This window comes from Microplitis demolitor, chromosome 3, assembly GCF_026212275.2.
Source record: "Microplitis demolitor isolate Queensland-Clemson2020A chromosome 3, iyMicDemo2.1a, whole genome shotgun sequence".
NCBI classification, from domain to species: domain Eukaryota; kingdom Metazoa; phylum Arthropoda; class Insecta; order Hymenoptera; family Braconidae; genus Microplitis; species Microplitis demolitor.
Genome location: NC_068547.1, coordinates 1,064,293 through 1,082,109, shown reverse-complemented (window position 1 = coordinate 1,082,109; position 17,817 = coordinate 1,064,293). Strand labels below are relative to the sequence as shown.

General features: G+C 35.4%; 1 protein-coding gene across 2 annotated transcripts in view; it reads right to left on the bottom strand.

Moving 5' to 3' along the window:
- Window positions 1-17,817, bottom strand: part of LOC103576205 (ephrin-B2) — a 178,023-nt gene that overhangs the window by 116,462 nt on the left and 43,744 nt on the right. The gene's annotated exons all lie outside the window — the stretch shown is intronic.

Genomic DNA, 17,817 nt, shown 5'->3' with positions numbered 1-17,817 from the left:
CATTTAAAATTGAAAATTTACGGAAACCGCTGCCGCCACCGCCACCACCAAGACCGCTACCATTATCACCATAAAACTTTACACACATATATGCCATGAATGAATTGCATTCTAATTGCATAATAATAACTCCTATTAATTGTTAGAAAATTTTATTTCAAATTTTGTCGGCGTACTGCAGAGAAAACAATAAGTCTGGGGAGTACGTGCTTGATGCTGGTTGCTGGTTGCTGGTTGCTGGGGAAGCATAAAAATGCAAAACAGATGCTGATAAATCGTAGCTTCGATTATTGTTTTGGTTATTTTAGAGACTCCATTGATGTTTATATAGATATATGTATATGTATATATATCAAGAGAGATCGAATATGCAACGCAATCCAACAATATGGGGACGTAAACCGCAGTAGTGATGCCGTTTCGCCGGATGAATGCGGCATGGAGCAGGTAGATGACAGGAACTCATATTGCGAAACTGCGGGCGGTACTTGTATGTCGGTGACCATCCAGCATAAATCGATTGACGCATCGATCAGTATATATCAGTATATACCTGCATGCCAGTATGGACTACTGCTACTGCAGCTCCCATGTCTCATCGGCACTCTAACACCGATTTTACAAAATTAATCGTATTAACTAACACAAAACTATGCGGCGTGCTATCACCATGTGACAAAGCATCAAACATTGTCGTTTTTAAACTCTCGATATGTTAGTGTTCTAGTAGGCCCTCGAGTAACGGAAAAAAAAAAAAAAAAAAAAAAAAAAAAACATTTCCAACGGCTATCGATTGGTTCTTGAAAAAACGTGTCGACTCTAACATCAATATTTTATTTGCTTTTATGTGACGAGTGACGAGTTTGTGATATAGACAGCGGGCTATCAAATTAAATAAATTTAATTATCAATAAAATAAATATGTACCTCATTTATTTATAGGCGACTAAGCTCTGGGGGCATGAAAATTTGTAGTTGGATTTTTTTTTTTCCATAAGTAATCCAAGCAAATATCCGGACCGGCGTTTGAGGAAGGGGAAGTGAATCGGGTTGAAATCAAGTGGCGGTAAATGCCCCGGGCAGACTTCTTACAGGATGCAGCAGCAAGCATCCAGGGTATACTTATATAAGTACTTTAATATATATAGAGAGAAGAAAATAAAAGTGGGAAAAATGTAGATATATGAGGATAAAGAAAAATAGTGGAGAAGTAGCCTAGGATGAGAAAGGATGGCTGTAAAGATGGCAAGAATTTAAAAGGTACTACACACAGAATCTCTCTTGAGTCTCTCACTCCTAAAAGCCCAGCTCGAGCATCTCCACCGAACATATTTGCATTTTAGTCATGAACTCGACCTCGGGGATCTTAATATCCGTTTACTCTAGTGACTTGAGCTCGAAACATTCAAGACATTATACGGTGTTTTAAATCATTTTCTGGTTGACGTAGTCTCTTCTAATTTCATCTGTTGTTACTTGTAAAAAAGATTACGGAGGAAGCGCGAGAGGAAGGAAGGAAGGATGGAAAGATGTAAAGAAGGAAAAAAAATAAATCTTGAGATAAGTCGAGAGTGATCTTACCAAGGAACGGTGTCCATCATCAAACTAGTCTTTGAGCTGATAAGTTATTAACTCGTTAATTGATCCGTTTTAATTTAGCTGAAATTTTATTAAAACCGTACTATATATTGATGCTTTTAATAAGCTTCAGGTTTTGGATTATTAGCTTTCCACTCCAAGGATTACCCCGATGAGTTTCTGGGATCCTCCCGCCGGGGAGAGACGCTCGTCATTAATCCCAAGAGCAATAACACCGTCGATCCTGGGTATTCATAAGGAACCTCTGTTACCTCATCGACAAATAAACTTCTCAGCTCCCAGTATCACTGTAGTTATCGGCACAACCCACTCTAACATCAATACCAAGTATGTATCGGAATTTCCAATAGATTTTTTTCTACTACTGTTGTTATAACCACCTAATCAATTATTTAATTTAAAAACTCCGGAATTTATTCAGCAGTTTTACCCGATGGTATTTTTTTATTTTTATTCGACCACAGCTGAGCAGTAGCCCCTATGGACTACAGAGGCTAGCCGATGGACGCGGATTCTGGACTCCGGACTACATACTGTAAATGTTTTATCTCTTTTTTCAGATAATTAACACCCAGGTCGATTTAATCCTCCTGATCCTTAAGTGCTTTTTATTTTTACCAGCTTTTATTTTTAAACTTTTTAGGGGATTATTTTATTTTTTTAGCTTTTTTCGATCAAACCGCGAGAGTTAGTGGATCGTGCGATGGACGAGTACAGCTAACAAGTCTTCCTGCCGAGCGTACTGTACATGTATCACACCATCCACTGAAATTAATCGAGATCCAAACGTACATATATATGTATGTATACATATATCAGAGAGACGTAAATTGGAAATCCCTCAGAAGGTCGCCTCGCATAATTTTGATAACAAAACGAATATGTAGGTTGAGTGTGTGTCACCACACCTCCATTACAATATGCATATCCAGTCTGTATATCGTCATGTATGATTGATCCACTGGAATTATTATCAACGTTATTATTATTATTATTATTATTATCACTATCTCTATTGCTGTTGTTATTATTATTATAACAACGTGTGAATGTGAGTGGCGGCGATGGAGTACGCATATGTACATTAACTAATGACTTTCTTGAAAGTTGAGTCTGATGAAAAGTATAGAATAATAAAACAGTAGGCCTCATTAATTTGACAAGTCATCAGGGGTTACTGATCCTATCCGACTAGTACCTCGTGTGTCATTTATACAAGTCAAATGTTGGATGTATTTCTCGTTCGATGTGCCAGTGTGCTGTGATACAGACTCGATTTCACGCGTACGTGTACGTGTGTGTTAAAGTATGTACGAGGAGGAGTATCTGAGGGATATGCAAAAAAGGAAAATAAAAAAAGCAAGAACTGTGTGAACGAGAGGAGAAGCGTTGGCTGAAGGTACAGAACATACGACCCTAGCTGAAAAACTCAAATGCACATACATATATGCACGGTTCAATTGTTCTCTCTATACCCTCTTCACCTGATATATATGCATGTCTGATGCTTGTCGCCGATGCTAAAATTATCCCGCACTTTGAATCATGTTGACAAATGTTAAAACATCATTTTTCCTCCATCCATATATATAACACATATACATATGAATATATACAAAATCATCAGAGAAACGCGATCAAGTGAAGAAATAAAAAAAATTTCTTGACTGAAATTAATTAACGTTTATTATGATGAGGTTGAAAAATAGGACGCAGTTTTTGTTGAAAGGAAGACAAGATGCAAATAAAATTGTCGGGTAAATTCTTTGAGGTAAATAGTTGAAGAGAGCTCAAATAAATGCTAAGTTATTCTTACATTGAAGTTTATACTTATGAAAGCTGTCATACTCAATTTTATTCGTATATAATATTACTTGTCTTTAAAGGGGAGGAGAGAGAAGGGGGAGGGAGGAGGAGTCACGTGGTGGTGTGTTGCCGTAACGTGCACAAGAGTACAAGACCTAACGAGGGCACATGAACTTCCGTGACGGAATAAACTTAATAAACGATCGTGAGAGGTACGAGTTACCTTGCAAACAGCATTTTCGTTCGTCGGATCTCTTCTCTGTGGAGAGCCCAGAAAAGTGTGTAAACGAACAGGCGGAGCACGTATAGAATTCACATCTTATATACTGGCCGGAGGGTGAAGGTTGGTGTCGATTTCGCACCGTGAATCCCGCCAGTCGGCACTTTGCTTCTCGACTCAAAACCAGTTTAACGATTTCTCATTATCCACTTACCGAGAATCGTTTCCGTAAGTGGCTCTTTCCCGCTACCATCGTGGGGCCGTGTGCCGAGCGCCGAGTACAGAGAACAGAACTCGTGTGAAAACTGAATCTTATATATTTATATATATATATATATACAATACCACTGTGCAGTGTTTTATCCGCAATATAAACTATAAACTAAGCTTTTTAATCTCCGCGCACCCGATTTGTCCTTCACTCGCGAAATATGTTATTCAAACTCCGTCTCCGCGCTCGAGCTAAAATATTTAGATATTCCGCTCTAGAATAATATTATACACGTCACGTTAATGTATGCATATGACATTCTGTGCGATATTATTAATTTATCCACACTGGAGCTTATATTATATAAATATACATATATATACACACGGATATGCGGAAAATTTATACTAAATGAAATTTAAGGAGAGTTGACTGTGAGCAAACACCTCAACAAATACGGAAATTGCAATTTGTGCGACCCAAATGCTGATTCACTAGGATTTGATTGGGATCCTTGGCAGCCACCGGGGTGCTATAGTGTGTTTTCTCGTTAGCATAATTGCAACCACTTAAATCCATTGAATACGGATTAGCGACCAAGATTGTTGTGTGCGTGTATATATATATAAATATATGAATATATCTGGGTGCCTTTGCACTACCAGTCATATCATATACATATATACATATTCCGATATACTGCGACATACATTTAAAGCTGATAAGCCAATTAATTTTATTAATTAAAATATATTTATATAGATATACCATATATTAATACCGCGCACTCCATTTAAATATTTAACAATAAATTCGTTAACTGCATTTAATTATTTAATTAATTAATTTAAAAATAAGTAAATGTGAATAAAAAATAATGAAAAATAAAAAATGAATAATATTAAGATCCGACATATGACAACATAAAAAAAGTGAAAAGAATTTAAAGCATCGTCAGACTAAATGCATGTGTGATGTACAGATATATCCATGTGTGAATGATGAAGCATATGTAGAGAGGAAGAGGGTGTCAGAGGGTGTCAGAGGGAGTTAGGGGGAGGGGGTGTATGACACACGAGGTTCACATATAAATGAAAGATCTCTATGGTACATATGAACCCCATGTATATGTATATTTGTACATATAGCTGTATTGGAAGACGAGGTTGAAAAAGTATTAGTAGAGGGTTAGTTGTTGTGAGTAGGGGATTATAAAACGGAGTCTATTGGTGGCTGCGCCAATTTACACGCGTTTTGTTCTCGGTATAACAAAAGGTGCGAGCAAAAGGTGCCGAGGCGAAACGAAGCACAAAGGTTGAGCGTGAAGGCGAGACGCGCAGAGTGGTTGGTTGGTTGACGCACTGCACACTATGCCTACGACTATCCATGTATGTATATTAAAACGAACGAGACGCTGTACTTTACCTAAAGATATGATGACACGTACGACGAAGCTATACGGTCACCAGAACTTTTGTTTTATTTATATTCATTATTAAAATTAAAACGCTTTTAATATTTTTCCATCGCGTGCTCGGATTTTTATGCGGACGTTATAATTTCAGAAAATTATTCGCTTAAATATCGATAAACTAAAAGTGCCGAAAGATTTAATTAAATGAGTTTTACGGCAATTGTAATAAATCTGTCTTCTTTAAATCTTATTATTTGGCTGATAAAAATAGTTGGCAGTAAGTTAATTACAAATAATGACAAGATCTAATAATTCTGGCGCCAATGTTGTTAAATAAACATAAACTTTTAAAAGGTCTTATTGGGAAATTGCATAATGTAAAAAAGTAACGCGAAATCCAATTTAGCAATCTAACACACTCAGTTTAACCCGTTATATTTTTATTTTTATGATCTAATTTAAAAAGTTGCAAATGAAAGAGAGAAGAAGGAGGAATGTAGTTCTTTTACTTGAACTTCTTGAGTATCCAAAGTTTCGAAGCATCTCTAGCGCAGTCACTGTCCTTTTTACTATTCAACTTTACGGGAAACCGCGAGGCTACAAACAATTTCATAGCCATAAAAACCTCTTGGGTTGGCTGTTCGGATATACCCGAGAAAAAGGCTTAGTCAAATCTCAGGATCTAGTTTCAACTCTTTTATTTTATTATTCCCTCTCGCTCGGTTCCACAGCATTAAGGAGACATCCTGGTCTATATAAACCTGATAGTAAAAACAGTATATCTATATCTGTAAGAGTCAATAAGAAATCTTTTATATGGAAATTTAAAGCACTTGGGCTAGATTGGCTCTGATTTCGGGTTATAGTTTGAGTAATTTAAGTCATCACGAATTTAAAGTCTGTCAATAAAACGGTGATGAGATAATTTGCTTAAAAAAACTCACGAAAAGTTTTACATATATATAGAAAATTCATGTATATATTAGATTAAATTATATACATATATATGGCAATATTTTTTACAACTAAACTCATTTACTGTAATATCTCATTCTTCTATCCAAGTCTCTAATGTCCTCGTCGACTTGTTACTCAGCTAGCTTTTGTCAGTGCCTTGGGAAAACCACATCCGGTAGAGGTAGCGGTGGGATGCCTAAAGTATACTGAAAGCAAGTAGGAAAGTACTGTGTGTGGACCAGGAAAACTAACGTGTACTACTTGGATATATATAAATATATATATGAAGGCGGAAAGACATATAGAGGAAGAGAAAGAGCATGAGTAGAGAGTACTCTCGTCTCCCTTATTCTAAACTCTGGAATCCACAATATGTTCTATCTGCCTACAAGTGTTACTTAGTAGAGAACTTATGAGGGAGTTAGTGGGTCGCTTCAACATCCCAAGAAATGGAAATTCATAACGTCAAAGTGAAACGAGCTTCACGGAAACTTTAAAGCATTTAGTTCGCTCGGCTTTGATTATCCAAATGTTGCTAATTACGCAATGCGCTACTATATAATTTTATATCTTCAACAGACTCTATTATTAGGTAAGTGAAGGTGAGCCGAAATTTCGGTTATAATTTTAGAAACTAACTTTTCGGGAAAAGATCCTGAAAAGAGCCTAAAATTATTTTCCAAATAACCGCGGACAGTTGAAAATAAAAATTTCAATTATTTTCACTTATTCTGGCTCAATATTTAAATAATAATGATTTCAAGTACGTCACTATAAAACAACTTTTTTTCAGCTTGTTAAATAAACAAATGGTTTTTGCGACACAATGTAATGGTTATCGTTGAGTAATAGTCGAAATATAACCTAGGGTAAAAAAAGAGATGAATAACTGGTGATCACAAGAGCGAGTAAAGATATTGGATGTATCTATGGCGTCGTAAGATAGAAATAGAGCCAGAACACAGAAATATAGAGCAGAGCAGAGGGAGAAAACGTTAGCTAAAGTTAACCGGAGTATTAAGTTTACGGGTGCATTGCGGTGTTCCCAGACTTGCACACTGTAGCTGGTTATCCGCGTAAAGGATGCTTGGCATGGAAGTCACGCGTTACAGCAATTATTTCAGCCTCCTCCTTCTTTCCCCACCCACACTTGGACTCCTTCGCTACTTTGCTGTGCTGAAGCTCCTTATATTGCTGGACGCTGGAAGGGATCCGAGCATAACATGGTCCGAAGCTCAACTGAGAGAAGGAAACCCAGTATTAACGACGTTACCTAACCTCTTTTACTAATCTCGCGCTGGTGCACCTGCTCCTTAAACGTCCTCATAATTATTCGATAACTCGTTTTATAATCAATATAATATATATTGCCTATTAAAGTCAACCTCACTCTTTATTTTATTATATATTATATTATATATATATACATAAAATATTATTCAATTTATATACAGATTTAATGGTTAGTTTTTAAGATAAAAAAAATATGAAAAAAATCTATTTTAAAAAGGATGACGGCGATGAAAAATTCAATAAGCCCTTTGTCAAAGTCACTTGGTTGGAAAAAGATTTCATCACGACGTATATAAGTGAATAAAGAGGATAGATGATGTATATAGATATATAGATGTAAGGTAACCGCAAAACGAGTCTTTTGGGTCAAGTTAAACCAATAATGAAATGGGAAATCACACCGAGGGTATCTAAATTATCTTGACGTAGACCGTAGGGTGAGTGCATCCTTGCGAATGATGGAATATTCTAAGCATATATACTAATTTTGACGGTTCAAAATTTCGACAAAGCTTTTGATTATTAAAATACACCGTAAATTGTTGCGCCAGAAAATAAACGAGCGAGCTTATTATATTTAATATAAAAATAGTGGTGTAGTGAGGAATAATAGAAATATATAAGTAATAAAATGTAGCCTTTTTGTTCATCACCCTATAAATAATAAATTCTAAAAGCAATTCACAGAAGCAGTAGATGCAGTTGTGCTGGTAGTTATACAGCTGTGTGCGTTGAGTACACGTAGAAGGCATGTTGTATGATTGAAAAAGTTTTTACATAATGTCGGCGTTGAATGGAATGGACCTTTACTTGAATTGCCGTATAACTCGATTTCTCTCTTTATTTCTATAAATATATGTCTCCTTACACACGCGCACACTAATAAAACCAGATGAAGTACTCGAAAATCTTATTTATTGTTAAAGCGATGATGAAAAGACTTTGTCGCCTGTTGAATTCTTCGTCACGGATTATATTGCAAATGGTGTTAATGCGCGAAATTTACAAGTACAGGTTTCAGTTAAACTACTGTACTGTATAAACTGAAAAGAGATGAAGACAAGAACAATACTCGGCGCTGTAGTCTGCGCTAAGTCGACGACGTGTAATATCATCGAAGAAACAGGAAAGTTAATGAGTTTAGTTCAAGTGTCGAGGTGTCAGAAGTTGAGGGGCAAATTGTCAGACTTAAAACGCACCTACTTCCATCCATCGGGCTATATTGTTCTTTAGACAGTGAAGCTTCGCACCTACTCGGAAATAACAGCCGAATAAAAAAAAATAATAAAGAATGAAGAAGAAAAAAGAAGAAAAAAAAAAAAAACAAAAGTATTGTAAGAATAAGTAAAGTAAAGTAAAAAATGAAACAGAAAAGGAGGAAAAAAGTTAAATCAAAAGGGAGAACGTACAGTTGAGAGTATGAATGAGAGAAGGAGAGCGAGAGATAAAATAAAGAAAGGGGAGCTCTCGTTCCAGCGACAAAGGATGCATCTCCACTTGCCTTGAGCTAGAGCGAGTCGAACGGAGCCGAGGAGCCGGCACACACCAAGAAAGTGACTGAATAGTTGGGTTGGGTGAAAAAAACTAAAAGCATAAGAATGGAAGAAAGAAATGACGGAAAAAGAAGAAGTGGTGATTCGCCAACGGAGAGAGAAGAGGACAAGAATGATGATGGAGACACGAATCGAGATATAAGGGCCAAATAAAACATTAAATGTGAGCGAGGGAGAAAATGAAAAGAGACTATGAGCGCTAGCTCTATCGAACGGTTAATGAAAAATAGCGACGCCCTTTAACTCTTACTTCCCTGCTGAGCGTTGGATTGCTTGTTCGTTGTCGCTTTTCACTTGATTCGCTTACTTTCCAGGGTGGATTTTGCGTGATTTTAGTCTAAGCGAGAACCGAGCTGAGCCGAGGCCGAGGCCGTTTTCGTTTGGATTCATGCTGTGATGTCATATTACAGCACCCCGCGGTGCCGCGACAACAGGCTTGCGAGGGGGTGAGAAAATATTTGAAACGCGATGCCCAGACACACACATAGACTCATTTTTTTTATTCATAACATCGCTGGGCTTTCACCAGACTTGCTTTTTTTATGCTAAAGAATTTTTATTATTCTTGTGCAGTCTATAATGCTGTGAACATTCGTCCTCTGCGCAGCGTAGATCGATAATGACTCAAGTTTAACTATTTAAGTTTATATTTATTTATTTATTTATTTATAATACAAGAGTACCGGGAGAAGATGGATAGATTGTGAAGTGAAGTAAACAGTCCTGATCCGTCGTGAGAGTAAAAAGTAACCAATACAGAGAGATATCTTTTAGCAAAAGGATTGCTGGGGATTACGCTGTCTAGCAAGAAGATAATAGAGCCGCAGGGAAACTGCCGGACCCAATGGTAAAATAAATCAACCGGTTGGATCTCACACGGGAGTTATGGGTAGGACGGAAGTAGGGCTCATGATGTACGGCCAACCACCTCGATGTTTCCGACTAAAAATCCATTATATATTACGCGTAACAAGATGCCAGCAGTATACCTTCAACTTGAAATCAACATTTAACCTCAAACCCTGAAACCCCTGAACCCCCGAACCCCGCGAATGCACAACTTTAATCAAATTGTCTGTTGTCCCTCTGCTACCGGAAATAACCTCCTGTATTGTCTGCACACAAGCCATTCATTTATTCATACATGTACATAAATTATCAACAGTCAAACCGATTTTATTTTATTAGCGTTATTGTGATTACTGTCGGTAATTATTTTATAAATATAATTATTTAATTTAATGAACTGAAACTGGCAATGTCAATATAATAATGGATATTTGAATGGATTAATATTTATTTATATGTGTGCAATATAAATTGAAACAAGTCGTCCATAGTTGTGGCCTATGAACAAATCCCGGATAAATTTTCAAATACGTTTTACTCGCGGACTAGTCCACGCTAATTAAGTCCTGAAATTCACCATTTACTCTGATCAAACGTTATTCTGAATAACGATTGTTATTTCGATAAAACGCGTTAATTTTCAGCTTGTTTAGGTCACCCACCTGTCTACCTATAAATATATACATGAGTATTTTGTACAAACATACATGAATACAAACAAATCTTATTATTGATTTATCGAAACAACAAATAAAACAAACGTTTTAAATTTCCACTGGATGAAAAATTACATAATAAAAAACATTAATTTAATATACGTTTTAAATTATCCTACCGATAAATAATGTTAATTAAAAGTTGCCGCGATTATATTAAAATATGACATTTATTCAAATAAATTCAATTAAAATTTAAAAAAATAATTTATTTGAAATAAATTTCACATCGAAATCGATTATTTTTATCATAGAAAAAAAAAAAAAATGTAAATTTAATCGTCAGAAAAAATTCAAATAATTTTTTTGACGAAAAGTATAGAATAAAGTTTCCTTTGTAGCCGGCTGATAAAAGTATCTTTGTACAGATTTTAAAAATTTTTATAAATTATTTTATTTATCTCTTCCGTATGGATAGTTTTTGTCTTAGCCGGTTTGTTCTACCCCTTTTCTCTATACAGTTATTTATATATATCATAAATAGCGGTGATTGTTATTCGGTTAAATGGTATAATAGATTTACGCTGTATGGAAAGTGGAAATTCTCACAATAGATAAATGAATGACCAACTTGAGGCTTGTAAGTTTCAAGAAAGTTCCAAGAAGGCACAGGAATATAGCTGCGAAGATATATACTTATATACTTGGTCAAATTGCATTACTCTCATAAGTTGGGTTTCATAACTTGTTCCCAGTCCCATATGCATTTCCGCAATTCTGCTTTCGGTACATTAATTGTCTAGATAATTGCTTTTATTAGGATTCACCTTGTATAGTTGTATAGAGTAGACTCTGTGTTCTATGCTGCATACTATATACTTATACATTTCTAACACTGACACACTGCTGTTTCACAATTACATAGTTTTCAGTGCCATCACGCTAGACAATTAGAGTCATTATTCTCGTCACCACATTATCTTTTGTGCTTTGACATTGTTTGACGGTCGCAACAGGGAACAAAGAAAAAATATGTATTTGTAAAAAGTAAAAAAGTATAGTTTGATGATAAACAATAAGAAGAAAAAAGGTATCTAATTGCAATTAACGAGATTTTTCTGGCCGAGAAAACGCAAACCTAGAAGGGATGAGAGAGCAGAGGTAGAGGTAGAGCTCTGGCATCCCCGAACAGCAAATACAGACGGAAAAACAAACATGGTAGAGGCATTTCAGAATCTCTGGAGGTTTACACCGAGTTCAACCGGCTCAAAGATAACGCGATTAATAATATTCACGATTTTAGTAATTAAGAAAATTTCATTAAATTAAATTTTATCATATTCATTACTTTTTACATCTCCTTCCGCAAATATATCATTCACTCGATGATGGAGTTGCTTTTTTTCCTTTAGTTTCTTTTTTTTTAGCTTACAAACTTTTATCGTGTTCATTGAACAGAATAAACGAACGAACAAAAGAAAATAAAAACAAATAAATTATAAAACTATTTAATTACTAATTTGAAGAATAATTCCCTTTTGAAAACTTAATTATGGTGCAACAACTATTCGCACTTGAAGTAACAACGATGTGTACGCTGGAACGTATACTCAATTACAAGAAAACCACGAAATGTTGTTTAGAACTTTTACATTTGAAATTAGGGAAATTTCATTCCCTCTATTTTCAAACAACTAGTTAGGTCTATTTGTTGGTTAAAATTTTCTAAATACTCAGCTCATTCTCTCTTTACTCGTGAGCATATAGAAAGTTTAACTTTTAGTTCTGAACACACAAACTCAAAGATATTCAATTATTCTTAATTGAATTCCCTTAAATTAATAAAAAATATATTTTAAAGCTAAAATAAATGGAAAAATTTTTCCGTCTATATAAAAAAAAAAAAAAAAAGTAAATAAAATAAATAAGAAAGACCGACCTAACAGTTAAATTATTAATTTATTTTGAAATAGCTGGAAAAAGTTGACAGAGGTACAGACGCAATTTAAATCCCAGACGGTAGATCCAACAATTCTAAATTAAATTTAAAATTTCAGACACGTTTTATTAAATCAACGTCCTCCTCGATATCGAATGTATTTCTGGGCATGATGCTTCCACAATTTTACGGAAGAGTATCCCGATTAAGCCGCACCTCTCTAACCAATACGCTAAGAGAAAATTTAAAGTCCGCAGTCCGTTTTATTTACCAACTAAACGACGAATTTTTTGAATCTTTCATTTTTACCCAGCGTGTCCATATTAAACCCGAGCTCTTTAAATACGTCTGTCAAAAATAGCATTAATATATTTGAATATATATATAACTATATTATACAATTGTAAAACCAAAGACAGTGACACGAATTTACGGCTAGACTGAAACCAAAAGTGTTAAGTAAAGTTTTCTCAGTACATAAGTACAGATGTGTTTGAGTGATAAATATAACGTCTACACGTACTAGCACTTTCACTGGATCTGAGTGTTAGGGTGACAATTATTTCCCTCACTGTTTACAGAGTTAGTCTTCCCTCGAAATATCTCAATCGATTTTCCACTAAAAAAGTTTGAAATTTCCGCGAAAAATATTTTGAAAAATTTATTTTTAAAATAGTTACATTAATTTACCCGTAAATTAAAATTTCAAATATAATTATTGTACATTAAAAAAAAAAATGTAATTTGCTGTAATGATTCTCCGACACGTCAGGCAGCTTAAAAATAATTGTAAAACTAACAAAGGTAAAAATACCCCATTTTGCCTTGGTCTATATAAATTTACTAATGTACAGACTATTAAAACAATGACGTGTAAATTAACTTGTAGGTTCATAAAACTATCGATAACTCTAACAAATTTATATTAATATTAATGTCTGGATCATAAATAAATTTCGCTACCCTTTGTTTAAAATAAAAAAAAAACTGTCAATAGTCTACTACTAAAAGTTTGGTGTACACACAACAGTATACATATTTATAATCGCGTGAGAAGGTACCATTTGTATATAAACGCAAAATTTTAAGCTTTATTTATCTTAATCAAACCATTAGCAATGGCACGCTCGCGTGTGGTTGTTGCTATTGATAAGAAAATTCAGCACAACTCGGCTCCTCTCACATCGCATCGATATGATAATATATTTTTATTTTAAATACTTTTTTCTTATGCTCAAAATATACTGTATAATTATTTAAATAGTATCATTTAATTGCACGTAATTGGTATACACACGAGTCACGAGTATTTATTACAGTTAAAAAAAAAAAATAATTACTATGATACATGTTGTGAGATTGTGAGATTATTTTAATAAATTACGACACGTGATTATGGTCTGGGATACAGCCGATGAATTTAATGAAATTTTTTCCTTCCATGTGCCCTTGAATCGAGTAATAGGTGAAAGTAATACCGTAATAATATGTAGGTTAATTTACGTGATTCGTTATTACGTCCGTCTGAGGGGTAGGCATATATTTATAGTCGAGCATAGGTTATCCAGCGGTCCATTGGTCAACGAAGGTTGCCCGAGCTGGCCGAGCTCACGGTCGAACTAGTCCTCGGCGTGAAATAGTGGTTGGCTTCGGTCCAAGCTCGTACATTACTCGTCCATACGTAACCTACACTAGTACTGGTACTAGTTCCAATTTCCAGCTTCAGTTCCAGTTCCAGTTCTAGCATCAGTACACGTACGAATAGCATACCCACTACTTTTTGCTTTTCCACTCGCGTAGAAAGCATGCATGTACATATATGTATATATGTTTTTTATTTTCCTTTGGTAGATCGCTAGAACGTCTTGATCAAGATGCTGCAAGCTTTCAGAAAATCCCGTAGGAATCAGATCGAGGTGCTCCTTATTCTTATTAGAATTCCGGTCAAGTACACGGGGAATTCAGGACTCTCGAGTCATTTAAACCTTTCAAGCTGCCGAAAATAATTTATATGTTGTAAATATAATTGAAAAATAGGTCAACGGTCCATAAATAACAAAACGATTTATATAGATTTTTTTTAGATGAAAAAAATTTTTTAAATCCCTTGTTTTTTTTTTATAAAAAAAAATATAAATGAAAAACAATCCTATTAAATAACATATATCTCTCTACAACACCTCGTCATTTTTATTTTATGGAAATCTATTTTTTCCATCGATATCAGTCACTGTCAATCATCACTGCACTTTTAATCCGTTAATTAAATCACCGAAATAGACAGGAATTTATCAAGGATTAATACGCCCTATCGTATTAACTAGTCCATAAATAAATTTCGACACTTATTATTGCCAATAAATTACCTAAAAAATTTTAATTAGACATTAATAATAAAAATACTTAAATAATTTTGTTCTCAGTGTAAGCCATCAACGTCCAATTAATTGTTGGCACATTTGTGCGCTCCTTTCAACACGGCTCGTAATTACCAAGTAAAAAAGGCTTAAAAATTTTTTTTTTTTTTTTTTTTTTTTTTTAACGCCATCGTAAATCATTATTTATTATAATTATAATTTTCTATTTAGGTCAATTTACTGGGACATTTAATTTACGACGTTACGAGCCACCTGACACATAATAGTGGCAAAAAGCACCAAAGACTATCTTCTATATGGCAATAAGTAACAGTGAAGTATGGAGGTAAGCTAATAGCGCGGTTAGTAATTACCACTATTAGAGCAATACCTTATTCTCCTTCACCTTCTCCTCCTTCTTGTTCTTCTTCACAGCAGATACGTTTTGAATAATCGATGAAAATACTGGCTCGAGATATGTTGACTATATGCTATTACGCTCAAAGGCTTAATCTTCTGCTACCGTTTTCTATATAAATACCGTATCAACTCGCTGTGAGATTATTCATGTATTCTAATTATTATTTAAACATATTACGCCCAATCTAATAAATAATAATGCTAATGATAATGATAACATTATTATTACGGGATTAAAAGCGCAATGTATTAACATGAGTGTAATTAATGAAGAAATTATCGACATTAATTTATTAAGCGGTGGAGAAAAAGTGAGTAATTATTATTACATATAAGTATCGGGACTCATTTACTCGTCAGACGACATGGAGGTATAGACTTATGTGTGTATAGATCCAATCTGTTAAAATGGGTCTAGAAGGGACAAGAATTTTATTGGGATAAGAACCGATTGAGTTGAGAGGACAAAAAGAATAAGAGTGTCACCGACCAGTTTAAGATTTTTATGCAAGCATTGATCGTTAATCAATCACCCCCTGATGGAGAGGAGAGAGGATCGATCAGCTAAAAGGATGCCAACTCTAGAGAACATCGAAATCAAAGAGACAAAATCAACATCGGCTGTACACCAGAGGAGAATGAGACCGATAAATATTGTTTTTGCAGTGTGTGTGACATGTTGTTGTTGCTTTTGCTTTTGCTTTTGCTGTTGCTTTTGATTCCCAAACCATTACCAAGTATAGACACTGCGAATCAACTGACGTTAAACTATAACAGCCTGAAATTTCATTTGTATAATCACTCGAATAAAATATACATATGCATTTAATTATTTTGTTTTGTACTTTAGCTCCGGAGGTTCGCTAATAATTAAATCCGGTGTATGGATAAAAAATATTCCCGGTGTAAAATTAAAACAAAATGTTTTTAAAAAATAACAATGTGTAATTGGGTTTTAATGATGTCTCGTTACTCAGTGCAAACAAGCTCCCTTGATCGGGCAGCTTTCTCGCTTGATAAATTCCCAAGTTTTAAATTTTTTACGATATCTGGTTTTTATTGTTACCGTCCCCAGTCAGTTATGATGCCTTTGCTAGGCGATGCTCAGGCATAGAGACTGAGGTGGAAGGTGGAGACGTAAAGTAAGTCCTCTAAGGCTCAAGGGAACCGTTGCTCGATGCCAGCAGCCAAGAAGATCCGAGGTAAAGCTTTTCCGAGACGCAAGTAGGAGACCTTATTCGCGTCCTCTCAGGATTTAGCGCCTCTTAGCTTTAACGATGGCGTTAATAACGACGTTCACGACATGCCGCACCCGTTCTAATGCCTACAGCCTACAGCGATATATACTACACACCAACTTAATTACTTACTGACTGCAGAAGCCTCCAGACAAATATATCTAATAGCCGTTTACTTACCTGAAACATAAAAATTTATAGGTAAATAAAATTACTGGAAAACGAACAAGATTAATTGATTTTTCATATCACACATTACACATTAAAAGTGTAATTAAATTTTTAGTGTAACAAGGATAAAAAATAACCATAGTGTTAATTATGGTACTGGGGGAAGTACTTTTACTTGTGCATCAGCACTGTGAGTTGGGTGTGTGTTACTTGTTGAAAGTATAAGGATGAATAAAATATATATATATATATATATATATTTTTTTATAGACTAGTGTGGATCTATAGGATACCGGCGGCAGTAATTCTGTAGGTATTGTTCGGGCATAATAAGGTATTTTAATTGGTAGCCGTTATTATGTTTGGCGCGCAGAGTATCGAAGTTGTACAACACAGAGACTCACATTCTCTAACTGAACTCTCTCGCAAACTCCCGAACGAGAAACGAAGGAAAGCAACTACGACGAAGCCATACTCTCTCCGGCTGGTTTGGATCGCACATTGGTTTGGTTAATCTGCGCTCTCTTCGCGTATACCTACACCGATTCTGACCGCAGGAGGTACACTCTTGGCGAGCTCGACTGACCGAGGGTCAACCAGATACCACCCAGCTCACCGTGTGTTTCCAAGTGCCTCGCGGCCGATTAATTGCGTGCCGGTCAAGATTTATCGAGCCGTAAACCTGAAACGGTATTCCCGGTGTTTTTGCCCACGTAATTGCCCAGTACCGATTACTAATTGCTCACCGATAGCACGTAGTCCGATTCGAAAACCGATGGATAGTTGTATAGACAACGCCAGTAGCCAATGACGAGGAGTGCTCGCGAGCACCCAGATGAATCCGTTCGATCCTCAATTAACCACTCTCTGTCACGAACAAATACTATTCACCTCCACACATAAATTGTTACTTTGTTTAACCTTTTTACGCTTCCTGCACTTTGTTTTGTCTTTCAGCTTCGGCTATTTTTTAAAATAATTTCATTAGCTTATTAATGGGAGGTCGCGTCCACTCAACCCTCGCCATCCGTGAATCTTTGCTCCCGATGGATGCTGCGGCGAGCGTTCACTTTTAGCTTTTAAGTGACCATTATACACTACTCAGTGAATGTATCGACTACTAATACCCATACA